Genomic DNA, 27256 nt, shown 5'->3' with positions numbered 1-27256 from the left:
CCACTTGTGTGGGCACCTATGGAGGACAAAGTTCGCAAAGGTCACTGAGAAGAAAGATGGTGACCAACTGGACCTCTGACCCCTCAAGCAGACACTCAGGACAGCTGCCCTGCAGCTCCATGAGCAAGAACCAGCTGACATGCTCTGCTGTGCGGGGTTGATGAAAAGTGCATCTGAGATAAACCATGTTTGAGAAAGAAGACCTGAGGGTCAGGCCATCCTCTGCCACCTCAAAGCCACCTGCAGCCTTTGTAACAAGCTAGACTGCCAGAAATTCTATCCCTGAACAACCTCAGTGGAGGTACATGGGAATCTGCCCCACCTGGCTCTGCTTACTATGGGGGCTTTTAAAAATATTTCAACGTTCAGAAGTATTGAAAGAGATTTCAATATATCAGCAATTCTCATTAACTTGGCCTGCGATCTGCCCAGGCTATTTTTTTTTTAAAACAAAAGTGATTCTAAATCTGCAACCAGGGTTGAGTATTCCTTCTTTAAAAACATAATTTGAGAAAAAAATTTATAATTTGAGGACCATAATGAGGAGACTTGATATCTTTATAAGTGATATCATTTATATGAAGAATCTAAAAAGTTCAGCAAACTGATGAAGATAACGAAGAAGAAGCAGACTCACAGATATAGAGGACAAGCTGGTGGTACCAGTGTGGAGAGGGAAGGAGGAAGGGGCAGGACAGCGAGAAGGGGTTAAGAAACACAAGTGAAAGAGAATGGATATATGTATCACTGAATCACTTTGTTGTACACCTGAAACTAACATAATATTATAAGTCAACTATACTCCAATATAAAAGTTTTAAAATAACAAAATTACTCTTTAAAACGAAAAATTTATCATGTACAAAATAGCAATAAATGGAGTATAACCTTTAAAAATTGTGAATCACTATATTGTACATCTGTAACATATAATATTATACATCAACTATAGTCCAATAAAATTTTTTTTAATTTAAAAAAAAGGAACCTTTACACAAACCACCATCTCTAAACTGACTCCTCCCTAGATGATGGAAGTGCCATTGAGGATGTTGGTTATTATCAATACAGCTTTTTATCCTAAGGACAGGTCCTTCTAGGACAGAGTCTCACAACAACAACTGTGTAAGTCATCCAATTTTTGGCCATGATTTCCAGAAAGCTCCAAGTCAAACCTGCCACATAAGAGTGTAGGCCTTGGAGTCAGCCTGTGCCACTTCCTACCTAGGTGACCTTAGGCCAGGGCTCAACTTGCTCATCTGTGAAATGGAAATACTAATATAAACTGCCCAGTGTTAGAGTTAGAATTAAATGGAAACAGAAATGCATAGGATAGCATAGTACCTGTCACATGCAATCAATATATTTCATCAGTAAAAGTGGTTGGCTTGGCCTATTGATTTGAAATAGTCATTTGTAAAATAGAAATCATGTGTAGTATTTTAAGAACTCAATCAGAACCAAGCCCAAGCACAGAGTAAGAACTTTATGAAAGTTCATCATTGCCCAATAAATAATTTCCCCTGTCAAAATCAGACTTTCTCAGGGGGAAGGGGGATAAATTAGGAGCTTGAGATTGACAGAAACAAAACTATATAAAGTAGATAAACAAGAAGGACCCACTGCACGGCACAGGGAACTATAGCCAATATCCTGTAATAACCTATAAAGGAAAAGAATCTGGAAAATAATATATGTAAAGTGAATCACTTTGCTGTACATCTGAAACCAACACAACATTGTAAATCAGCTCTATATTTTTCTACGAGAGTTTCCCTCTTCACTCAGTCAGTAAAGGATCTGCCTGCAAAGCAGGAGACCAAGGGTCAGTCCCTGGGTTGGGAAGATCCCTTGGAGGAGGAAACGGCACCCACTCCAGTATTCTTGCCTGGAGAATCCCGTGGATGGAGGGGCCTGGCGGGCTACAGTCCATGTGGTTGCGAGAGTCAGACACAACTTAGCAACTGAACCACCACACACTTTTTTTTTTAAAGTAGGCTTTCTTACCGGAGGGTCTCCTCTAAACCTCCAAACAAATATCAAATATTGCCATAAAACTTTCAATCCAACAAGTCTTTGCTGATCACCTACTATGTGCTAGGACTGTGTAAACTGCTGGAGATGACGATAAAAACAGATCCATCCCTGCTCCGGGAGCTCAGATCCAGAGGGAGAGATGGACATGGCAGACACATCAGTCCAAGCAAGCAGAACAGCGTCCCACCACCTCTGCTCAGAGCCACCACCCAAGACAGCATCCTGAGCCAGATGAACTGAGGACCTGATGAGGATAGGTCTGGTTGGCTGTGGTTGAACCTCTAACTCTTCCGTAATCTTTTCCTGGTAGGAAAGTTGGTAATAATCTATGATGCTTCCATTTGCATAACTAGCTAGGCATCGCATCCATAGTATGCAAGAGCAGCCATGAACTTGGACATCCCTAAGATCAACTTCTTCAGATGAGAGACTGGGAAAGAGAAGTGATTTGTGGAAGGTCCTATGGTCATGTGGTGAGCGAGACAGCATTTGAATTTAGGTCTCCTGACTCCTCCAGCTCTGGTACCACAGCCTAGGAAGGTGAGCCCAAACCTAAGGGTGTGGGCGGGGGACAGCCAAGCCCAAGCCCAATCCCTATTGCACAGCCCTTGCCTTATAGGCTCAGTGGTAAAGAACCCACCTGCCAAGCAGCGAGCAATCCAGGTTCGATCCCTGGGTCGGGAAGATCCCCTAGACAAGGAAATGGCAACCCACTCCAGTATTCTTGACTGAAAAATCCCAGAGACAGAGGAACCTGGCAGGCTACAGTCCACGGGGTCTCAATGAGTCAGACACGACTTGGTGACCAAACAGCAACAACAGCCCTATTTCATGCTTGGTGTGATGTCAGGACTCGGCCTAAAAGGAGTATTTGGGGATCTGGAAGACACAACCCCCCCACAGGGAGATGGCAAGAGGCCACCATGTGCAGAGATGGATGTGGAATACATAGTTGGGCTGCAGGGGAAGGCAGGGGTGCAGGAGGAGCTTCCAAAGAAAACCAGCAAGTCTGGCCAATCACTTGTACATACAGAGATCAGTGTCCTCACTGCCCCGAGACAGTTTCTTCTGTGTCAGGGTCCTAGCCAGGCACCGCCAATCACCCACTGGAGGCTGGACACACACATAAAGATCCACACTGTGTGCAGTTTTAAGAAAGGATGTTATAACAGGTAAGGAATATGTGGTATATCTATACAATGAGATATTATTCAGCCATAAAAAAAAGAATGAAATAATGCCATTTGTCATAACATGGATGGGCCTAGAGATTATTAATGTCATAATGAGTGAGGTAAGTCACTTAAACAAAGGAAAATACCATATGATATAATTGACATGTGGAATGTTATAAATGATATAAATGAACTTATTTAGAAAAGAAAAATAGACTCACAGACACAGAACACAAATTCATGGTTACCAAAGAGGAAGCAGCGAGCAAGGGCTAATTTAGGAGATTGGGGTTGACAGATACACACTACTATATCTAAAATAGATAACCAACAAGGACCAACAGATAACCAACTACCAGCAAGCTAGCGCATAGCACAGGGAAGTCCACTCAATATCTTGTAATGACATATAAGAGGAAAGAATCCGAGAAAGAATATGTAGATATGTAACTGAATCACTTTGCTATACACCAGAAACTAACCCAATCTTGCAAATCAACTATATTTCTATAAAATAAATTTTTTTTAAAAGGAAAGGTGTCATAAAACAGCACCAACAATAGAATTGTTGAATTTTTTAGGTTATATCTCAGTTCTACCTGTCAGTGTCCTCCAGAGGGTAGCAAACTTCAGTTCATGGGTCAAGTATGGCCCATAACCTGTTTTTGTAAATAAAGCTTTATTGACAAGAAACCACATCCAGTTGTGGATGTGCCGTCCATGATTCCTTTAGCACAGTAATGGCAGAGCAGAGTAGTTTCACCCGAGACCATAGGGCCCACAAAACCTGTATTTATACTATCTGCTCTTTAGGAAAGTCCTGGGACAGCACCCAGTGTGGCCCTAGAGCAGTGGGCTTTCTAGTAAGAAAAGGGTCTTAGGTGTTGTCTACAGGGGGATCCTCAAGTTGCCCCAAATCACAAAGCTGTCAGCTTGAAGAGGTGCTTAGACATTTGGCAGGAGGGATTTAGCTGTGAGCCACAGGCCTGCCTCCCTTTCATGGTGCTTCTCAAGCCTCTTCCCCAGCCTCACCAGTCTGAGAAATGTTCCCCCCGCACATCCATGCCCAGCTTCACCACCCTCACTTTCCTGCTGCCTCTCTATCTTCCCTCCCTTACCTCTGCCCCATCCTACACACTGTCCTACCAGGCCGGATGCATCCTTCCTTTAGATACATTCTCAGAGCATACATTACTCTAGGGGTGTTGGTCCTTTAATGGACCAGAACCTGGTGGTCCAGAGTCGACGATGAGAGAGTGAAAGAAGGAAAGAGGCTAATATTCCCTGGGTTATGCAGCCGGCTTCTGCGCTCCAGGGAATCAGCCAGAGAGAGAGAGAGAGAGAGAGAGAAAAGAAAGAAAGAAAGAAAGAAAGAAAGAAAGAAAGAAAGAAAGAAAGAAAGAAAGACACGGGACCAAAGCTCTGATGGAGCAAAGGTGTTTTAATCGACATGGCTGTGGGCACATGTACGTTTTACAAGGTGGTTATTCTCAGCAATGATAAAGATTAAAATTCCAGACTTACAAAACATAAGACGATCCCTATCAATGAGAGAGTGGCAAACAATCACCTTTTACCATTTGGCTCATAAAAAGGAAGAGGGCGCTCATCACCGTCATGAGAAATGCCTGGATTCCTCAGCCCTGGAAAGGCGTGCCTCTCCTCTTAATTCCTGAATATTCAGGAATCAGTAAGGGCCAGAGGGTTCCTGACAGATCCAAAACAGCACACAGGAAGCCTCTTGTTAAATGCTTCCTGACATAGGGGCACCATCACACTTTTATGTGTGTATATAATCTATCTTCTTTGAAAATAGGACTGTGTTTTATTTATCATCTTCATGCCTTTGGCAGAGTTCCTGGCATGTAGAAAATTATACCAAAGCTAACTGGAAAGGGAAGAAATCTTAGATATTATCTCATCAAAATCTCTCTTTTCCACATGAAAAAACTGAGGCCCTGTGTCACAAGGCTGACCACCAGCAGAGCAGGTGCAAGGCTCCACCCATCCTCTTTGAAAGTCTCCCTCTGCAAAGTCCAACCTCATCCCAGCAGGCCACAGAGAAACACAGAAAGTCATGCGCGTGTAAATCAGCAGTTGTGTGTGACCGATCGTCATTATTTTAAAGGTAGCAATGGTAGGAATCTTTTCCTTCCATGACACATCCCTCCCCATTCCAGATCCCACACGGCAGTCCGAGTCCCCTGACAGCATTGCCAGGAGACAGCATTATGCAGCCACCATGATGCACGCGATGGACCAGTGGGTTGCAAAATTGAACTCCTCTTTTTAGAAACCATTTGTGTTAAGGAAGGGAAGAAATAAGCTAACATCATGGCCAGTTTAAAAAAAATGCACCCAGACAGAGAATTGATTTGACTCTTTTAGGCCAACAGAGAAAATGAGCTTGGGAATTACAGTCATCAGGGGGTGAGTCACGCCTGGAGGTGGAAGCAGAGCAGGAGAATGTTCTAGAAGGTGGTGTCATGAGAGGTGACATGCAATCGGCATCAGTGGGTGTGCAATGAGAGCGTTTCTCTGAGAGGATAAGAGAAAGCATGCTGGATCAGCTATGGGGTCTCAGGGGCACAGGCCTGGCTGACCGTGAAGACTAGGCTACGACAAAATCACTTCGTATCTAATGACCGAGCCTAGCTCCTTCGTGTTCTGTGTCTTCCTCCTCCCCTGTTCTCCACACCAGAAGCCAGGCCCTCATCTCTGCCGGACCTCATAACCTACCCACAGGAAGGTTGCACATGCCTGGCCTCTTCCTGAGTAGAAGTGTGTGAGTGATGTGTCCTCTCTGGTTAAACATTGTTGGAGTGTTCTCTGTGCTCAGCGCCCCCCTGGGAGTTGAATGATGACTAAGACAATTTCTGTCCTTTCTGAAACATGTCACCTCAACCCAATCCTGCCAGTTCTAACAGAACAGCTTGAGGATCAATTGGAGGCAGGGTATTTTGGTAAAGTCCTTCAAACTATTCCCCAAAGGGACAAGCTACGGGGTGTAGAAAAAGAACTTATCTTCAAAGCCCAAGGGCATGGACGTAAACATCAGCTTTCCAGTTCAGAGATCTCAGACCATTCACTTGCTGCAATATATATGCTGCAATATATATATGCTGCAATATCTTCATTGATTAACCAGGGGGAATAACAGCAACTTTGGAGTCGATGGAGTGGAGGAAGGGAGCTGGCGTGTAGTGGACGACAGTGCCTGCCCAGTCTAGCTGCCAAACCAGCAGGAAATAGCCACACTGTTGTTATGTGAAGGGTGATGTGGTGGGAGAGAAGATGCTCAAACATCCAGTCCCTTGAGATGTCAGGATGAGGACCGGGATGCAGAGGAAGAGGATAAGGACACAGTCATCCCTGACACATTAGCACCTGGCAAGGGCCAGGCCCACAGAGGGATCTTATCCTCTTTTGTTTGTCCAAAGCAAACTTGAATTTTAGGGAGAAGATAAATTCTCTCCATTGCCCTCTTTTAAAAAATAACAGGCCCACAATCCATCACCTCCCCACCACAGCCGACTTCTCAGCATGAATGGGATCCATGTGAACTCTTCTCTGTTGGGTAAAATCAAATTAATACAGGAAAGAACAGCCTTCAGAATCAGATCATCCTATTGTGAACTCTCAGTTTTAGCACTTATTGGGGCTGTCTCTATAACTTCTCTGCACCTGGGTTTTCTCATTTACAAAATGAAAATAAATACAATGCCACTCCCAAGGGCTCCCTGCCAGGATTAAGTAATAATACATGTAAAATACTTGGCACAGTGTCAGCACACAGCGATCCTCAACAAAGGCTGCCCATTGCTGCCACTGCTGCTATTGTTGGCATTCTCTTTTGGGGGTGAAATGAATATTTCCACTCTGGTTGTGAGAATCCAGCTGTATATAAGGTTGCTTACATAGTGTCTGGTACCTAGGATGGGCTGAGTAAATGCTAGATATCCTCCTTCATACAGGTACTATAGAGGCCCCATATTTTTGTTTGAACTTGGTAGAAAATGTCAGGACCATCATTGGTGCCCAGAGAAGACTGTCAGTCCAGGAACCAGTTCATGTCTAAGGGAAAGACATTGCAATAAGCTTGGAATGTAATTTAATCCATCCAGGAACCTGTGGCCACATGGTTTTCTGCCTTTGCAGGTCCTACAGGCAATAAAGACCCTTCTCATCACCCACCGTCTGTCCCCAGATACTCCCTACACCTCTGATCCACTCACCCTGCAATGAACTGAATCTGCATAATCATTTGAAAAATAGGATGGAATTTTTTGTTGTTCATTTGTGGGTTGGTCAGTTGGTTGGTTAGTTGGTTTGGGGTATGAACCATCACTGGTCAGGCCTTGGATACAAAATGCATCACTTCTCACCTCTGTTCACACCAGCCTCAGCCATCATGTACCAAACAGTTTCTTCTCCTGAATAATTAGCATAATGATAGTATCACTTATTTTCTAGCACTTGTTTTGTTCCAACATACTGTATCCATGATATTACTAAATTCTCACAAGAAGCTAATAAGTAGACTTTATAATATTTTCTTATAGAGATGAAGACTAGAGCACAGAGAACTTAAGCAACTTTAAAGTTCACGCAACTCCCAAGTGAGTGGGAGACCCACAGTGAGTTCAGAAAGTTGGAACCTCTCACCCTCCACACTCTTGGCCTTTTCCATGAAGAAACTAGGGCTTTGTTCTACCCGGGTCCACGTCCCAGACCACACACCTGGACAGTGGTAGTCCCGAGATGTACACACAGGGCTACCCACTCCAACACCACACCTTCACCATCAGCTCTAACTTGTCCTTGAGACTCTGTGCCTAACGGTCCAGTCCAGGGAAAAGGCATCCACTGGACAAGCTCATGTGGACACAGGAACATGTGGCCCTTCAACTCTTGGTCCTTGGTCTAGGGTATTACTTCGGGTTTCTATCCAGGTCAGGAAGTGATGTCCCAAGGGAGTTTGTCCGTCTGCTGTCACAGCTCTCCCTCCATGGGCCTAAGGCCAATGAGGAGATTCTAGTCATTGCTTTTGATGTGTATTCAGATCACACATTCAGAAGTGGGAAATAATCACAAGGTGAGCCCATGAGCCTGATCTGAGGACCACACCCTTTTGGGCTCCACAGGAATCAACAGTCATAAAAAGCCAACACAGAGGAATGCACCAGACATCCTGGGCATTTCCCTCATCCAGTGACATGAGCACAGTCATCTTAATCAACAGGTCCAGGACACTGTGGGGACAGCTTAGAGGAAGATTTACAGGATGAACTTGCGGCAGTGCAGCAAAGTCCCTCAACGGTGCCCCCCACCTTTAAACTGAGGGCTCTGCATTATTCCCAATAGTCAAGGCATGAAAGCAATCTAAATGTCCAGTGACAAATGAATGGAAAAAGAAGACATGGTACATATATACAATGGAATATTACTCAACCATTAAAAAGAATGAAATAATGCCACCTGCAGCAACATGGATGCAACTAGAGATCACCACACTAGGTGAAGTAAGTCAGAGAAAGACAAATATGATATCACTTATATGTGGAATCTAAACTATGACACAAATGAACCTGTGTGTGAAACAGAAACAGATTGATAGACATGAGAACAGACTAATGGGTGTCAGTGGAGAGGAGTATGGGGAAGGATGGAGTAGGAGTTTGGGATTAGCAGGTGTAAACTATTATACATAGAATGGATACACAAGGTTCTACTGTATAGCACAGGGAACTATAGTCAATACCCTGTGATAAAACATAAAGGAAAAGAATATTTTAAAAGAACGTGCGTGTGTGCATGTGTGTGTCTGTGTGTGTATATTTCCCTGCTGGCTCAGCAGTAAAGAATCTGCCCTCAATGCATGAGCCGCAGGAGATGCAGGTTCAATCCCTGCATCAGGAAGATCCCCTGGAGGAGGGCATGGCAACCCTCTCCAGTATTCTTGCCTGGAGATAGTTGAGCCTGGTGAGCTACAGCCCATAGGGTTGCAAAGAGCAGGACACAACTGAAAAGACTTAGCACACACGCAGGTCTCTACTGATAAATTAGCCAGCTTTTGCAACGACTTTGGAATATAAATGACTTTGAAATAATAGTCAGTGGAATGTCCACTGACTCGATGGACATGAGTTTGAGTAAACTCCGGGAGTTGGTGATGGACAGGGAGGCCTGGCGTGCTGCGGTTCATGGGGTTGCAAAGAGTCAGACACGACGGAGCAACTGAACTGAACTGAACTGGTGTTTACATTAGGATAACCCCACACAGAAAATCTAGGATAACCTAGGTTTGAACAGCCTTTCTGTCTGTCCCAGGCAGCACGCTGAGATCAGACCATGGTTGCAGGTCTGTGTTAGTTTTCCGTAGCTGCCATAACAAGTACCACACACTCAGCGTCTCAAAACAGCACAGCTCTATTACCTTACAGTTCAGTAGGTCGGAAACCTGACATAGGTCTCACTGGCCTAAAATGAAGGTGTCTGTGTGGCTGCATTTCTTACTGGAGTCTCTAGAAGGAGAGTCACTTCCTTACAATTCCAGCTTCTAGAGGCTGCTCACAGTCCTTAGCTCTCAGCAGCATCTTTCTTCCTCACAGCCAGCAACATGGATCCCTCTGACCCCTCTTCATAATCATATCTCACTCTGACTTTCTTAAGGACCCCTAAGTTTACATTTAAATTAAGTTAAAAGATGCTTACTCCTTGGAAGGAAAGTTATGACCAACCTAGACAGCATATTAAAAAGCAGAGACATTACTTTGCCAACAAAGGTCCGTCTGGTCAAGGCTATGGTTTTTCCAGTGGTCATGTGTGGATGTGAGAGTTGGACTGTGAAGAAAGCTGAGTGCCAAAAAATTGATGCTTTTGAACTGTGGTGTTGGAGAAGACTCTTGAGAGTTCCTTGAACTGCAAGGAGATCCAACCAGTCCATCCTAAAGGAGATCAGTCCTGGGTGTTCATTGGAAGGACTGATGCTGAAGCTAAAACTCCAATACTTTGGCCACCTCATGCGAAGGGCTGACTCATTGGAAAAGACCCTGATGCTGGGAGAGATTGAGGGCAGGAGGAGAAGGGGACAACAGAGGATGAGATGGTTGGATGACATCACCGACTCGATGGACATGAGTTTGAGTAAACTCCGAGGGTTGGTGTTGGACAGAGAGGCCTGGCGTGCTGCAATTCATGGGGTTGCAAAGAGTCAGCCACGACGGAGCGACTGAGCTGAACTGATGTTTACATTAGGATAATCCCACCCAGAAGATCTAGGATAACCTCCCCATCTCAAAGTCCTTACCTGAATCACACTTGCAAACTTTCTTTTGCCATGTAAAGGTATATATTCAAAAGTCATGAAGATTAGGATGTGGACATCCTTGGGAACCACCGTTCTTTCTGCCACAGCCAGTGGACATGGTTTGGGATGTGAGGGTAGCAGAGTTCCCCTTAGATGGTGACTGACCCAGGAGAGGTCATTTCAAATCTTCACACACAGGGAAGCTAGTCCTGTCAAGACAGCAAGGGGAGTTCAGGGACCTGCAGGTTCAAGACTCTCAGCTTCGTCTGGGCTCTCAAGCAAGACTGACCTGCAAATACGAGAAATAAGATTTTTTTCTTTCCATTTTTTAAGACATAGCTGACATACAGCACTATGAGTTTAAGGTGTTATGCATGATGATTTGACTTACCTATATTGTGAAATGATGACCACAAGATACCAAAAACAAGATTTGTTTTCTTTTGACAAGACCTCTACGGAGATGCAGATGACACCACCCTTATGGCAGAAAGTGAAGAAGAACTAAAGAGCCTCTTGATGAAAGTGAAAGAGGAGAGTGAAAAAGTTGGCTTAAAGCTCAACATTCAGAAAACTAAGATCATGGCATCTGGTCCCATCACTTTATGGCAAATAGATGGGGAAACAGCAGAAACAGTGGCTGACTTTATTTTTTGGGCTCCAAAATCACTGCAGATGGTGACTGCAGCCATGAAATTAAAAGACGCTTACTCCTTGGAAGGAAAGTTATGACCAACCTAGACAGCATATTAAAAAGCAGAGACATTACTTTGCCAACAAAGGTCTGTCTAGTCAAGACTATGGTTTTTCCAGTGGTCATGTATGGATGTGAGAGTTGGACTGTGAAGAAAGCTGAGCACCAAGAATTGATGCTTTTGAACTGTGGTGTTGGAGAAGACTCTTGAGAGTCCCTTGGACTGCAAGGAGATCCAACCAGTCCATCCTAAAGGAGATCAGTCCTGGGTGTTCATTGGAAGGACTGATGCTGAAGCTGAAACTCCAGTACTTTGGCCACCTGATGAGAAGAGCTGACTTATTGGAAAATACCCTGATGCTGGGAGGGATTGGGGCAGGAGGAGAAGGGGATGACAGAGGATGAGATGGTTGGATGGCATCACCGACTCAATGCACATGGGTTTGGGTGGACTCTGGGACTTGGTGATGGACAGGGAGCCCTGGCATGCTGCGGTTCATGGGGTCATGAAGAGTCAGACATGACTGAGCAACTGAACTGAACTGAGTTAAGGATCTACTCTTAGCAACCTTCAAATATACCTTATAGCTGTGCTAACTGTAGTTATCAAACTGTATGTTACATTCCCAGGACTTACCTTTTTTTATTTTTTTATTGGGATATAGTTGATTTACAGTGTTGGGTTAGTTTTAGGTATACAAAGTGATTCAGTTATACACGTACATACATTCTTTTTCATATTCTTTTCCATTATTGTTTATCATAGGATATTGAATATAGCTCCCTATAGTCCCAACAGGGTCCTTGTTGTTTATTCATTTTTTAAATTATTTAAATTTGTTTTTAACTGGAGGATAATTGCTTTATAATATTGTGTTGGTTTCTGCCATATTCTAAATGTAATAGTTTGCACCTGCTAACCCCAAGCTCCTGGTCCATCCCTCCTCTAACCACCCTGGCTTGGCAATTACAAGTTGGTTCTCTATGCCAGGACTTATTTATCTTATAACTAGCAGTTTACCTTTTGACCATCTTCATCAAATCCCCCATCTCCCCATCCTCTATTTCTGGTAACCACAAATCTAATCTTTTTTTTTTTTTTTTTTTATGAATTGGGAGGGTTTGGGGCAGTTTTGGTTTTTTATTTTGTTTAGATTGCACATAGAAGTGAGATCACACAATATTTGTCTTTCTCTATCTGACTTATTTCACCTCACATAATGCCCTCAAGGCCCATCCACATTGTCATAAATGTCAGGATTTCCTTCTTTTTTAGGGCTGCGTATAAATATATTTGGGTTTCTCTGGGGGCTTAGTGGTAAAGAATCTGCCTGCAATGCAGGAGACACAAGTCTGATCCCTAGATCCATAAGATACCCTGGAGAAGGAAATGAAAACCCACTCTAGTAGGAAAACCCATAGAGAGAGGAGCATGGCAGGCCACAGGTCCCAGGGCTACAAGAGTCAGACACAACCGAGCAGCTAGATAGCAACAGATACATACACTTGACTGCATGTACGCGCTTATGTGTAACTCACAACTTCTTCACCCACTCATCCTTCTGTGGACACTTAAGTTGTTCCTATGTCGGGGCTGCTGTCAGTAACGCTGCAATAAATATGGGGAGCAGATATCTCTGAGTGTGGTAACTTCACCTCCTAAGAGACCACTGTAAGGCTGTCGTGGTTGCTCTCCAGCTTTCTGATCCTGACTGGAGCAGAGTTCAGAGCCCTGAGTTGTCATTCTCACCGCCCTCAGGAGCAGCTGCGTCACCCACAATTGTTGCTCGGGATGGTTGTCACCACCGAGGTGGCCACCTGCAGCAGACAAGTGAGTCAGACACTCGGTTTATGAAACGTCACGAGAATCACCTGGCGGTTCAGACACTCTCCTTGCCACTGCACCTCAGGTCTTTCCAGCATCCGGTTGCTGGTGGCTAGGAGCTCAGCACTGTACTTAAGCTGAAGGATACCACCAAACCAATTCCTAAGTCTCCTCACTGAGGATCTGTTTCCTGAAATAAGGAACCCTTGACATCTTACATCATCCTATATGAGTCCAGGTTTAGCCAGAAAAACAGAAATCACACTACCTATTCAACAAAGGGGAGCTCATATAAATAACCGCTTCCCTGTCTTGGCTATCGTAAATAGTGCTGCTATGAACAGGTATGCTTATATCTTTTTGAATTAACATTTATCTGGATATATACCCAGGAGTTGAATTGTTGGATCATATAATAGCTCTATTTTTAGTTTTTTAAAGGAACTTCCTTAACTGTTCTCCATATGAACTAGCTGCATCAGTTTACATTCCCACTAACAGCCAAGACATTGAAGCAACATAAGTGTCCTACAACAGAGGAATGGATAAAAAAGTGAAAGTGAACGTCACTCAGTTGTGTCCAACTGTTTGCGACCCTATGGACTATACAGTCCATGGAATCCTCTAGGCCAGAATACTGGAGTGGGTAACCTTTCCATTCTCCAGGGGATCTTCCCAACCCAGAAACTGAACCAGGGTCTCCGGCATTGCAGGCAAATTCTTTACCAGCTGAGCTACCAGGGAAGCCCAAACATGTGACACGTGTATACAATGGAATATTACTAAGCCATAAAAAAGAATGACATAATGCCATTTGACATGGCTGGACATAGAGATCATCATACTAAGTGAAGTAGTCAGACAAAGACCAATACCATATGATGTGATTTATATGTGGAGTCTTAAAAAATAATACAAATGAATTTATTTATAAAACATAAATAGACTCACAGACATAGCCATGGTTACCAAAGGGCAGAGGGGGAAGAGAAAAAATAGAAGGTTGGGATTAATGTATACACACAACCATATATAAATTGATAAACAACAAGGGCCTGCTGAATAGCACAAGGAACTATATTCAATATTTTGTAATAACCTATAAGGGAACAGAATCTGAAAAAGAATAGATTTGTATAGATATAGATAGGCAGATATATATATATACGTGTGTGATATATATATATATATATATATATATATATATATGCATATATGCATATATATGCATAACTGAATCACTTTGTTGTATACCTGAAATTAACAGGTGGGCCTTTTTTTTCATATTCTTCCCCATTGTGGATTGTCACAGGATATTGAATATAGTTCCCTGAACTATACAATATTATCTTGCCATGTATATAGTCTCTATACTTTAGTTTGCATTTGCTAGTCCCAAACGCCTAATCCATCTTTCCCCAATCCCCTCCTGCTAGGTGACCACAAGCCTGATCTCTGTCTGTGAGTCTGTTCCACAGATAAGTTCATTTGTGTCATATTTTAGATTTCACATATGGCATCTGTCTTTCTCCATCTGATTTACTTCACTTAGTATGATAATCTCCAGGTACATCCATGGTACTCCAAACAGTATTATTTCACTCTTTTTCATGGTAGAGTACTATTCCATGGTGTGTGTACGTGTGCGCTCAGTCATGGCCGACTCTTTGCAGCCCTATAGACTGTAGCCCACCGGGTTCCTCATGAGATTTTCCAGGCAAGACTACTGGAGCAGGCTGCCATTTCCTCCTCCAGGGGATCTTCCTGACCCAGGGATGGGTCCCACACCTCTGCATCTCCCGCAATGGTAGGTGGCTTCTTCATTACTAGCGCCACCTGGGAATATGTACTTCTTTTCCCATTCATCTGTCAATGGACATCAAGGTTGCTTCTATGTTTTGGCTATTGTGATTACTGCCACTATGAATACAGGGTAAAGGGGTAGGTCTTCTTATTTGCATTTTTTAATTATAAAATGGAGGGTCAAAGAAGTTAAGTAAATTTTCAAACATTACCCAGCTGATAAGAAGCAGGACTGAATTCCAAAGCTCTTATCTCTCTAAGGGTAGAGTTCTTACCCTCTCTGGACCTCCACTTGCCCCAAACTGTCTGATCACCCCGCAGGAAGACCCATCAGACCTAGAAGGAGAGAAGCAACCATTAGCCAATTAAATGGCAGTTGGGCCTCTACATGCTAATCAAGCGCCTGGATCCCCTGGGACCAAGGGTGAGCCGGTACAGGCTGACCACCTGTCCACCCCCCCCTCCTGGCCTCCACCAGGCACAAGACTCCAAGTCTCGTCAGTGCGTCAGAAAGCTGCCGCCCAGGCCCTGGTCCCTGATGGCTTCTCATCGGAGGCACGAGATGACAACTCATCAGAAGAAAATCCCAGACCACGGTGTCCTGAGAAGATTCCTCTGATTCTCTGTAAAGTGCTTGGGCAGGATTGTCCACGTCCTCCCATATCAGAGGATGGGCTCAGTGTTCCCAGAAGAGACGTGAGTGGTGCCCCACCCTTGAGGAAGACGCTCACACCCTCCCATGGAGGCAGTATAAAACTGGGTCCACCACACAAAGACACGCAGAGGCCAGCGGATGCTGTGGAGACAGAATGTCTGGGAAACAGCTGCTTGGCTAACAGATGCCCAAAGCATCAGCAGAGAGGTTATTCTTACAAGCGGCAACAGGGCTCCCAACAGGCCCAGAAACAACAAAATTAATGGATTGGAAAGCAAGAATCTAATGCACGCGCTCTCAGAATTCCCCAGACTGGCTGACTCACTGCTCACACCCGGCAGTCTCAGCACTGGGGGCTGAGGTTTCCGGGACCCCCTGGGGGAGGGAGGGTGGCAGAGAACAGTGGGAAGATGGATAGGAGGTCAGCCGGTACCAGCACCTTCCATGAAACAAAATACCATTTTCACAAAGAGCTTCTTTGAACTTCAGTAAAACAAATAGCATTTACACAAACAGCCTCCAAAAAATAAACTCCATAATGAGAGAGCAAGGAAGCCGACATCTACCCAGTTCACCCGCTTGACGGTTAAATCATTTTTTATTGAATTCAAGTTTCATGGCCCATTAGAGGCCTGGAGGCAGAATTCTCAGGGATGCTTTTGGACTAATGAGTATTTTGCAAATTGTTTTTCTAACAGATTTGTTGTTCTTCTTTTCTGAGGATCATAAGAACCTTTGGTTTATGCCATTTGGTCCTGCACTTGAAAAAGAGCAGCAAGCATTTTAATTGAACCTATTTTATTTCTATTATTAAGAGATGATGGAGTTTTGCATCTTCCTAATATGTTTTTGACACTGATATGAGTATGCTGTCATCAATCAAAATAACACACCCTCCTACACTTGTCTTTTCACATTTATCAAATATGCTCTGACAAATGTTCCCTCACTTCCTCTGTAAAGACACAGATCTGCTTTCATGGACTCAACAATCCAAAGCAAACAGAACTTCCAGACTGAACCACTGTTAGGCATTAACTCCTGTCTCCAGATTTCCTGTCTCCTCTCTTTAACACTGCCAAACGAGGTGGGCATGGGGAGGGGACAGGCAGGGAGGAACAGGTCATTAGCTTCAGAACCCCCCCTCCCTGCCGGGGAGGGCTAGTGCGCACCCTCCAGAGGTGGACAAGCCTGGCCCTGGTACCTTCCCCTAGAGCTTCCAGAAAAGTCTTTGCTTTTCTGCAGGGATCAGCAAGCTGATAAGACACGCCTGAAAGAAGCCAGCCTGCGTACTCAGGAAAGGAGGTTATTGTATCTCTGCTGCTGCTGCTGCTAAGTCGCTTCAGTCGTGTTCGACTCTGTGCGACCCCATCCCTGGGATTCTCCAGGCAAGAACACTGGGGTGGGTTGCCATTTCCTTCTCCAATGCATGAAAGTGAAAAGTGAAAGTGAAGTCGCTCAGTTGTGTCCGACTCTTATCGACCACATGGGCTGCAGCCCACCAGTCTCCTCTGTCCATGAGATTTTCCAGGCAAGAGTGCTGGAGTAGGGTGCCATTGCCTTCTCCAACTGTATCTCTAGAGATAGTCAAATTTCATTTCTAGGCCACTCAGGCCTAGGAGCCAATGAATTATATGATTTTCTCATCAGCATGATTTGGGCTTGTCACATGCAGTGAAGGAGCCCATAGTATCTGCAGTGGGAATCAATCCAGTGGTTAAATATTGATGGATTTCTTTCCAGGGGTCAAGCACTGTGCTCAGCTCTGGGAACCCAGCAAGGGACCAAGCAGATGTGCTGGAGTCTAACCAAGCTGCTTCTCAGATGCTCACCTAGATGAAGAAGCATTCACAGCAGAATGAGGATGGAGGAAAGCGGTGTGCAGACACCAGGTCAGAGACACAGTCGTCTGGAACACAGCCATGTAGAGCTAGAGGCACAAGCTGGCAGATTCAGATCCTGGGTGAAGTCCCACCAAAATGGCTTGCTGGGCTTTAATGTGGCGTGGGGAAAGAGAGCAGGCAAGGAGGGGATTTAGGTTTCCTATTGGGAGTAGGTTGATGGTGGGAGATTTTCCATGAAAAATCATGGTATGAAAAAAGGTCTATACATAGAAAACAAACTTACGGTTACCAAAGAGGAAAGAAGGGAAAAGGGAGGGAAAAGTTAGGAGGTTGGGATTACCATATACAGACTACTATATATGAAACAGAGAAACAACAAGGATTGACTATTTAGCACAAGAAACTATACTCAATATTTTACAATAAACTATAATGCAATGGTCCCCAACCTTTGGGCACCAAGGACCAGGGTAGGGGGCAGATAATTTCAGGACAATTCAAGCACATTACATTTATTATACAGTTTATATCTATTATTATTACATTGTGATATATAACGAAATAATTATACAACTCACCATAATGCAAAATCAGATCATCAGGCATTAGATTCTCATAACAATCATGCAACCTAGATCCCTTGCATGCACACTTCACAGCAGAGCTCATGCTCCTATGAAAATCTGATGCCACCACTGATCTGACAGGAAGGAGAGCTCAGGCAGTAATGTGAGCAATGGGGGAGCAGATGCAAACCGAGATGGAGCTTCTCTTGCTTACTCAATGGTCACCTCCTACTGTGCAGCCTGGTTCCTAACAGACCATGAACTTGTTGGGGACCTCTGCTATAATGCAAAGGAATCAGGAAAAGAGTAGACACATAAATAAATATCTGAATCACTGTGCTATACACCTGAAATCAACTATACGGAAAGACAGGAAGAAAAGAAGGAAGGGAAAAAGGTCTATGGGGAAAACATAGATTTGAATCAAAAATAGTCAATTTAATGGAATGTGCCAAGAAAAATGCCCACTATGCAACTGGGCATTCCTGGTGGCTCAGATGGTAAAGAATCTGCATGCAATGCAGGAGACCTGGGTTCAATCCCTGAGTCGGGAAGATCCCCTGAAGAAGGAAATGGCTACCCATCACCTCCTTGGGTAGCCTAAGTCTCCTGACAACCTTATAATTCCAGGCTAGTTCCCAGGCTCTAAGCCCATCCAGTTCTTTCTGCTCTCAGCAGAACCCACCCCCTACTCTCTACCACCCCCCACCAACTCTCGACTATTCCCTTATATCATATCTGCGGCCAGTTTTCAGCCAAATCCCCTATATTCTCAAACTTTCTGAATGTGTCCTTTCTATTCCACAATGCTTCAGCACCAGTAGGACTTTGAATGCATTGACTCGATGCATCCACTCACTGTCCCTGGACCACCTTGTGCCTTTTTATAATCCCTCTCATGCCACATCCTCAAACTCCTCATCCATGTTCTCCCCTCCTTGCTTCTTGCCCAGCAAAACTTGACCCTCAGTAAATCCTCCATTGACATGTTTGTCCCCATACCCCAGCAGCTGGCTGAATATGGCTGGACAAAAACACACCCACTGGTCTCATTTCAAGTTCATGATGGCTGCTGCCCTGCCCCACCCCTGGTCCATTTTCCCTCCACAATTTAGGGGACCACTGAACACCCAGCTCTCAGCTCCAGCTTGCAGCCCCTCCTTCTCTGCTCACTAGATAACTGGTGAGAACCTACTGTATAGTTCAGAGTCCTGGTCAGTGCTCTTCCCAAATGGGAAGGAAATCCAAAAGAGAGGATTATATAAACATATAAGTGATTCACTTTGCCACAAGGCAGAAACTAACACAACATGTGAAGCAACTATACTCCAAAAAGGATTCATTAAAAAACCATCTACTTTTGAACTCACTGATGATTTCAACCACAGAGACTTAAAGAGGTTGCACTTAAGTCCTCTCCTGGATCTGTGATCTCTTAGCTTGGTTACCAGAAATGACCATCCTTCTCCCCTGCCCACCCTTCCGTGGTGCCCACGGATGGACACTGATTCAGGTGTCCTGGGGAGACAGGCTGGGGTGGGATGGTCTCACCTCTGTCCCCTCCTCTCCATCCCCACGTTCGATCGGTTCTGCCCTGGATGATGCAGCACGCACCGCTCCTCTCAGACCCACCCCAGCCCCCGGTTTCTCCCCTGAAGATGGTGGGTCTGTGTGGGTCAGCCAGGTGACACCTCAGGACTGTTCCCTCTCCCTCTCACTAGAACAGCAGAGAAACCCAGAGTCCTTGCTTCCACCTATATTTCAGCACACAGCTTGTTCTGTTCTAAAGCTAAGTTGCTACGCAATAAAAATGATTAGTTAATTGGGTGTAGGCAGTGCGAAGCATAAGGGACCGTGAGCATGGACAGCTGAAAGTGGTTTTCTCAAATTATCCCGATTAACGTGGAGAATAAATTCCCAAGACGCTCTGCCTTCGGTGCCTCCAATTGTTGAGAAATTAGAAGCAGCATTAAGTGCTTGTGCACACTCTCCTGCTGCTCCAGAGCCTGCCACCCACCAGAATGCCCTTCATCCGGAGGCTCGCTCCAGGAGGCTGGGGGCGCAGGCAGCAGGAGCTTAATCAGTCACCCTCAAAGCCTGCGCGGCCACACCTCTTAAGTCTCCATCAGGGCAATGAGGGCAGAGCAGGGACACAACGGGCTGATGAGAGGCGAGCCCCAGGTCTCCAGAACACCGCAGGCGGGCCCCGTGCTGCTTGCGGGAAGCCGGGCCCTCACAGATCAACTCCATTTCAACTCACAGTCACTCAAAAGGCCTGCAAGATTAGCCAATGATGATGATTGTCTCTTAATTGGCCTTTGTGGCAAGTCAACATGAACTGTTGGTGAGCCCGCTAGAAGAAAATTATACTTATTTTTACTCAAAGGCAAAACAGCTCTTTTCATCCTTTTGTGGGAGAAAAAGAAATGAGAAATATTTGAATTAGTCAGTGAGAATGCATAAGTGGTGGAGGTAGGGGGTCCATGTTTTTCATCTGGTTTAAATGTAATCCTTTATTAGATCTCATCTAATTATAAATAATTATCTCAGTTATTATTGAGAAACGGCCGAAAACTGCTAAATTACCATGCTTCAGTCCCTCCGCTGAGAATTTATTTGCACCAGCAACCCTCAAGCTAATTTTGCCTTTGAATTTCCTTTGGTGCTGCTGTTAAGTGTAGCAGGAAGGTCTACGCCCAGACGGATGCCCCGTGCCCAGAAGTTGAGGGCATGCTGGTGAGGACAGTAGCTGATGGCGAAGAGAGTCTTCACTGTGAATATCAAGCAGAGACCTGACCCCCTTCGTTTTCAAAAGTAAATCATGCCTTTACATTCTAAGGCAGGGCTGTTTAGACACTGCATTATTCCGAGTATGTTTAGAAGAAAACAAATGGCCTTTTCTATACCCCCTCAAGTATCTTTTCCCAGATCTCTACTGGCTTCTGCCTATAAGGCTGGGAAGGACAGCCTTGCAACCCTGACCAGAACCCTAGAGTGACGAGGAAAGATGCTGTTACTTCCTGGGAGGTTTCTGGTTGAAAACACAGAGGGTCTGAAAGGGCAACAAAACGGAAAGAGGTTTCTACAGGGTCTGGGAAACCTGGGTTCAAGATTGATCCCATGTTCATAGCTAAGAGACCAGAGCAAGGTACTCAAGTTCTTTGGGCCTCAGCAACCTCACAGGTAAAATGGGTGAATAATACCTACTTCACATACCTGTTTTCAGGTTACTCTAAGCATAGAGCCTTTTTGTAGATGAAGCAACAAAAGTCCAGTTCACACACAGCACAATAGTCAGCACGGGGTCAGAGGCTGCCCTCCATTACACCTGCTTCCTGGGCAAGTCAAATTTCACGGTTCAGCCACATTCACCCATAGAAAGGATGTGAATTACTTCATTAATAGCTTCTTACATGAATTACACATGGAAATGATAACATTTGGATGTATTTGTTTAAGTAAAACAATATGAATAAATTTCATTTCACCTGTTTGTTTTTCCTTTTTTTGTTTTAATGTGACTTCTAGAAAATTTTAAATTACTTACATGGTTTGAATTATATTTCTCTTGGATGCTGTAGACCTAACCTGTAATTAAATATCCTTGGTTGTCTAAAAAATGCCTTATTTACAGTTAAGCAGTTTAAGAAGACTTGTATAGTTTAGGAAAACTCCCAAGAGATTTTCATGTACACCTTTGGTTAAGAACTATTGTTCTGAGCTTTTGATTCAAGAAAGATAACACTAGATGGTATTTGTAGATGATGCTGTTTTGCAACCAGCTGGCACCAAGCCTTCTGCCCACTTATCCTGGGTCCCTTACAGAAAAACTGTGATGTTGGAGAAGCCCCTAGAGACGTGTACCTGTTCTCTTACCTAAAAACTCCCAACAGTCTTTACTAGTAACATTATTAGAAGCACTTTCTTAAAGATATTCTATTCAACAAATATTTATCCACATACACTCGCCACTATTCTAGGCCCTGGGTATTCAAGAATGAACAAGCTAGTGAGATCCCTGCCTTCCTGGCGTTTGCATTCTAGTAGATGGAAACCACTGAGATGTGTTTGGCTGCTGGAAACAAAAAACCCCTTATTCACATGGGCTTAGACAGTCACCAAGTGCTTCTCCCCAGACCGCGAAGTTCAGAGGTCGCTGGGCTCCCACTGCGGTTACCAGGGGTCCAGTCTGCTAGTCTGAGGGTCCCGTGATCCTGCCCCACTCCAATTGAAAACCTAATTCTCTTCCATTAATTAATTTTAATTGAAATGTAGTTACTGTGCAGTGCCGGGTCAGTTCCTGCCGTACCAAAAGAGAGCCGGCCATCCGTATGTGTTTACCCCGTCCTTCTCCACTTCCTTCCCATTCAGGCCACCACAGAGCACCGAGCGGGGTTCCTGTGCTATACGCTAGGTTCTCATCAACTATCTCTTTGACAAAAGCCTCATTCTGAGGCTGCTCGCCACGACGTCATCCCACCCCCTCACGAGCAGCTCTCATTCTGAGGCTGCCCGCCACGATGTCATCCCACCCCCTCACGAGCAGCTCTCATTCTGAGGCTGCCCGCCACGGCGTCATCCCACCTCCTCGCCGGCGGCTCTCATTCTGAGGCTGCTCGCCACGACGTCATCCCACCCCCTCGCCAGCAGCTCTCATTCTGAGGCTGCCTAACACGGCGTCATCCCACCTCCTCGCCGGCAGCTCTCATTCTGTGGCTGCCTACCACGGCGTCATCCCACCTCCTCGCCGGCGGCTCTCATTCTGAGGCTGCCCGCCACGATGTCATCCCACCTCCTCGCCGGCAGCTCTCATTCTGAGGCTGCCCGCCACGGCGTCATCCCACCTCCTCGCCGGCGGCTCTCATTCTGAGGCTGCCCGCCACGACGTCATCCCACCCCCTCACGAGCAGCTCTCATTCTGAGGCTGCCCGCCACGGCGTCATCCCACCCCCTCACGGGCGGCTCTCATTCTGAGGCTGCCCAACACGGCGTCATCCCACCTCCTCCCGGCGGCTCTCATTCTGAGGCTGCCCGCCACGGCGTCATCCCACCTCCTCACGAGCAGCTCTCATTCTGAGGCTGCCTACCACGACGTCATCCCACCCCCTCACGAGCAGCTCTCATTCTGAGGCTGCCCGCCACGGCGTCATCCCACCTCCTCGCCGGCGGCTCTCATTCTGAGGCTGCCCGCCACGGCGTCATCCCACCTCCTCGCCAGCAGCTCTCATTCTGAGGCTGCCCGCCACGACGTCATCCCACCCCCTCACGAGCAGCTCTCATTCTGAGGCTGCTCGCCACGACGTCATCCCACCCCCTCGCCGGCGGCTCTCATTCTGAGGCTGCCTACCATGACGTCATCCCACCTCCTCGCCGGCAGCTCTCATTCTGAGGCTGCCCGCCACGACGTCATCCCACCTCCTCGCCGGCAGCTCTCATTCTGAGGCTGCCCGCCACGGCGTCATCCCACCTCCTCGCCGGCGGCTCTCATTCTGAGGCTGCCCGCCACGACGTCATCCCACCCCCTCACGAGCAGCTCTCATTCTGAGGCTGCCTACCATGGCATCATCCCACCCCCTCGCCGGCGGCTCTCATTCTGAGGCTGCCCGCCACGGCGTCATCCCACCTCCTCGCCGGCAGCTCTCATTCTGAGGCTGCCTACCACGATGTCATCCCACCTCCTCGCCGGCAGCTCTCATTCTGAGGCTGCCTACCACGACGTCATCCCACCTCCTCGCCGGCAGCTCTCATTCTGAGGCTGCCTACCACGACGTCATCCCACCTCCTCACGAGCAGCTCTCATTCTGAGGCTGCCCGCCACGACGTCATCCCACCTCCTCGCCGGCAGCTCTCATTCTGAGGCTGCCCGCCACGGCGTCATCCCACCTCCTCACGAGCAGCTCTCATTCTGAGGCTGCCCGCCACGACGTCATCCCACCTCCTCACCAGCAGCTCTCACTGAGCCCCTGTGACCTTCTCTGAGCCCTCGGGGGTCACAGCTCTTCAGTCCCCAGCTCTGAAAGCTTCTCTCATCCTGGGCCCTCATACCCCTTGCTCCACAGCAGTTGAGAACAGTGTTAGGGTGAAGGTGAAGGTTCCTCATGCCCTGCTCTTCTTCCCTTCCTTCTCAGCTCTGCTCTTTCCCTTGCTCCTCCGCCCTTCACATGCTCCCTCTGAACAACTCATTTCCTCCCCCAGCGTCAACGGGGATGACACTCCCCACAGCTGGACCACGGGCCACAGCCTCGACCCTACGCTGCGGGTCCCCTTCTCAGCCACCTGCTGGGCATCTCCTTATTCCAGCACCATCACCTGTATCCATCTTGCTGTTCAGAGACCTCAGCGTCCTTTTGTGATCACCATGCTTTCTGAAACGAAGCCGAGAGAAGATGTTGCCTGTGTATCTTGGGGCAGCAGAAATGTTGACAAGAGAGTGAAAATTCCATCACACACGGCTCAGCAGTGGTCAGCCTCACTGGTGTTGTGGTTCCAGGTGTTATTACATGTGCCTCACAAAGCAAGATCAAGTAGATGAACCAATAAGGGCCCAGTCCCTGCTTGTGAGATCACAGACTTTGAGTCAATAAGTCATTGAGAAACAATTCCCTGTCCCAGTGTGACAATCAAGAGACATGAAGCAAGCCAGCTCCCAGTGAAAGCAGCAAGGTGAAGACTTGAGAAGATAGAGGCCATTTAGTACTTATTCAAAATCTCAACACCCAAGTGTCCCTTTTCTCATTGTTAAGCAAAGCTAGGACCCAGATAGCAGGCAGACAGGCAGGCAGCCTGCAACATAGCCATCTCACTGTGCAGGGACACCCATCCCGAGGGAGATTTCAGGCCATGAGAACACTCCAGCTTGTGCCCAGGAGGCACGATCAGGACACCAAGAAATTCAAGCCTTACCTTCGTCCGCCACTTCCCCAAGTCAGCAGGCCTCTGAATCCTGTCTGGTGCTCAGGGTTCACTTTACTGGGTCACGAGCTAAGAAGGATTGAAATATCTTCCTAACTTGACTGAAAAGGGCTTCCCTGCAGCTCAGACAGTAAAGAATCTGACTGCATTGCAGGAGACCTGGGTTTGATCCCTGGGTCAGGAAGATCCCCTGGAGAAGGAAATGGCAACCCACTCCAGTATTCTCACCTGGAGAAGCCCATGAACAGAGGAACCTGGTGGACTACAGTCCCTGGGGTCGCAAACAGCCGAAGATGACTGAGTGAGTAACACTACCTCGATTGAAATACCCCATATCTTGATGGTCCCAGATTACCAAGAGAACACTCTAGGATTCTCGGATTAAGTTAAACTCCACCTCTTACTCCTACAGGGCTTCCCAGATGGCTCAGTGGTAAAGAATCCGCCTGCCAATGCAGAAGACGAAGGAGACTGAGGTTCCATCTCTGAGTCAGGAAGAGTTCCTAGAGGAGGAAATGGCAACCCACTCCAGTACTCTTGCCTGGGAAATCCGATGGACACAAGAGCCTGGAGGGCTACAGTCCACGGGGTCACAAAGAGTCAGACACGACTTGCTGATTAAGCACGTGTGCAGGTCCCCCTAAAACCAACTCCCCTCTCTGAAAGGCCTCATTTCCAATCACCAGTGTTGTTTCTCTTCTAAATTTAACATCTCTTCCTCCCTGTCCATACCAAAGGTCACTTCTAGATTTTCACATCTACATCACTTCATCCTTCCTGGCCACTTCTTGTGTGGTTATTACAGTGGCTGGAACCCCAGCTCCAATCACATTATCTCTCTGACTTGTTCCAAAGTCTTATGCTTCCCCTGCCTAATAAAGCCGGAGCTCCCCAGTGGTCACAGGAGCCAACGGGAAAAAATGCATCCTCACAGGGACAATGTTTAGTTCAGTGGTTCTGTGTCCAGGCCAACCAACAAGTCTGATGAAGACAGACAACCTGGGCAGAGAGGATTTTAGCAGCAGTGAGGAAGCTAAAGGTAACTGGAACCAGCTCTGTTGTCAAGTTCATTGCATTTATTTTCTCATTCATCTACATAAAACCTAAAAATCAGTGTTCTTACCTCACTTTAAACAAGAGAAAATGGAGGCTTGGAGAAGAGAAAAGATTTCCCCCAAATTTCACAGCCTGACTCTAAATTCTAATCCTGCTGTCTGAGCCCAATGGCATGGCCTCAACAGAGCCCCGAGTGTGTTTATTCACCATCATAACCTCTGCACCTAAAACAGGGCCTGGCACGTTAACACTCGCGGGATGAATAAGTGTTGTAAAGGACCAGCAATGAGGGCCAGTAATGTCCAAAGGGCAATGGATTTTTATACCTAAGAAAACATGAAATGAAGTTGGGCTCAGACTGTACGGACTTTGAATGTCTCCGTGAGAAATGAGAACTCGTTTCTATATACCAAGGAAAGCCACTGCAGCTTTTTAATTAATGAGCCTTCTTTTCAACAGCTGTGCCATGAATCTGTTACCAAGAGTCTTTTTTTTTAAAAAAAGACTAACATGAAAGGGAGTCCCTTGCAGTAACCTTATTCCTTTTTAAAATTCTCTATGAATCCTCCTTCTCAAGCAAGACGTGAAATTACCGATTTTGCTCGATCTTCTCTGATTTGAACAGATCTGCCCTTTTGAGAGCCACAAATGTGCAATTGTCATGCTGCCATTAAGTCGTCTAAAATATTGATTTCAAATGCGAATTTCCATCCTCACCCATCACCTTCAAAAGGAGACGTATGTCAGGGGAAAAAAATCTTATTTTCCTACCCTTTGCTCTGAGACCAAAGCCACTTGTAAATTTCATATTAAGGTTAGGAGCAGCTATTTCAACCTAAACTTTAGGAGGAGGGAAACTGAGGCCCCAAATGATTGTTCAAGCAACTGTGTTCAAGCCCTATTCTCACTCTATTTCAGGCCGGCGGGGCTGGGAGCCCTGTATTTTATGGAAAGGACTCTGCTGATCCACGTCCAGGTTTCTCCCCGTCTCATCTCTCAGCTCCCTGGAATCTTCCTCCTGCCCTGTCACTCCCTAAACTGCTTTCTTGAAGATCACCTGTGGTCCTTTAAATGCTACAGGTCAAGATGTTTTCTTGAGCCAATCCCATTTGACCATTTGGATCAACTCACATTTTCTCCCTCCTCTTCTGGGATGTTTTCCTCCCCTGGGTTTGGATAACCTTATTGCTTCTGCCCATTCCCCTTCCATCTGGCCATGCCATCGTCATCAGCTGGTCTCCATCCTCCAGCTCACCCTCCCATAAAGGGCTGGTCCCCAAGATGCAGCCGGCTCCTCCAGCTCACCCTCTCATAGGGCCGGTCTCCATGTTGCAGCCTGAGCCCTATTTTCTGCTCACTCTCTCTCTTTCTTTTTTGAAT

General features: G+C 46.1%; 1 long non-coding RNA gene across 5 annotated transcripts in view; it reads right to left on the bottom strand.

The window, feature by feature from the left end:
• LOC110141334 (uncharacterized) overlaps window positions 1-24412 on the bottom strand; it is a 58221-nt gene extending 33809 nt beyond the window's left edge. The window contains exons 1-3 of one of the 5 annotated variants that reach the window (XR_011491034.1): window positions 24218-24412; window positions 15119-15179; window positions 10522-10810 (exon numbers count right to left, since the gene is read on the bottom strand). This is a non-coding gene — a long non-coding RNA (uncharacterized lncRNA). Of the gene's footprint in view, window positions 1-10521; window positions 10811-15118; window positions 15180-17330; window positions 18568-22596; window positions 22798-24217 lie in introns of those variants that run through there. The other 4 variants (XR_011491033.1, XR_011491036.1, XR_011491035.1 and 1 more) reach the window with 4 other exon arrangements.
• Window positions 24413-27256: the final 2844 nt, after the last annotated feature.

This window comes from Odocoileus virginianus, chromosome 13 (genome assembly GCF_023699985.2).
Source record: "Odocoileus virginianus isolate 20LAN1187 ecotype Illinois chromosome 13, Ovbor_1.2, whole genome shotgun sequence".
NCBI lineage: Eukaryota > Metazoa > Chordata > Mammalia > Artiodactyla > Cervidae > Odocoileus > Odocoileus virginianus.
Note: the sequence above shows the minus strand (reverse complement) of the source record. Positions and strands in the feature narration are given on the sequence as shown.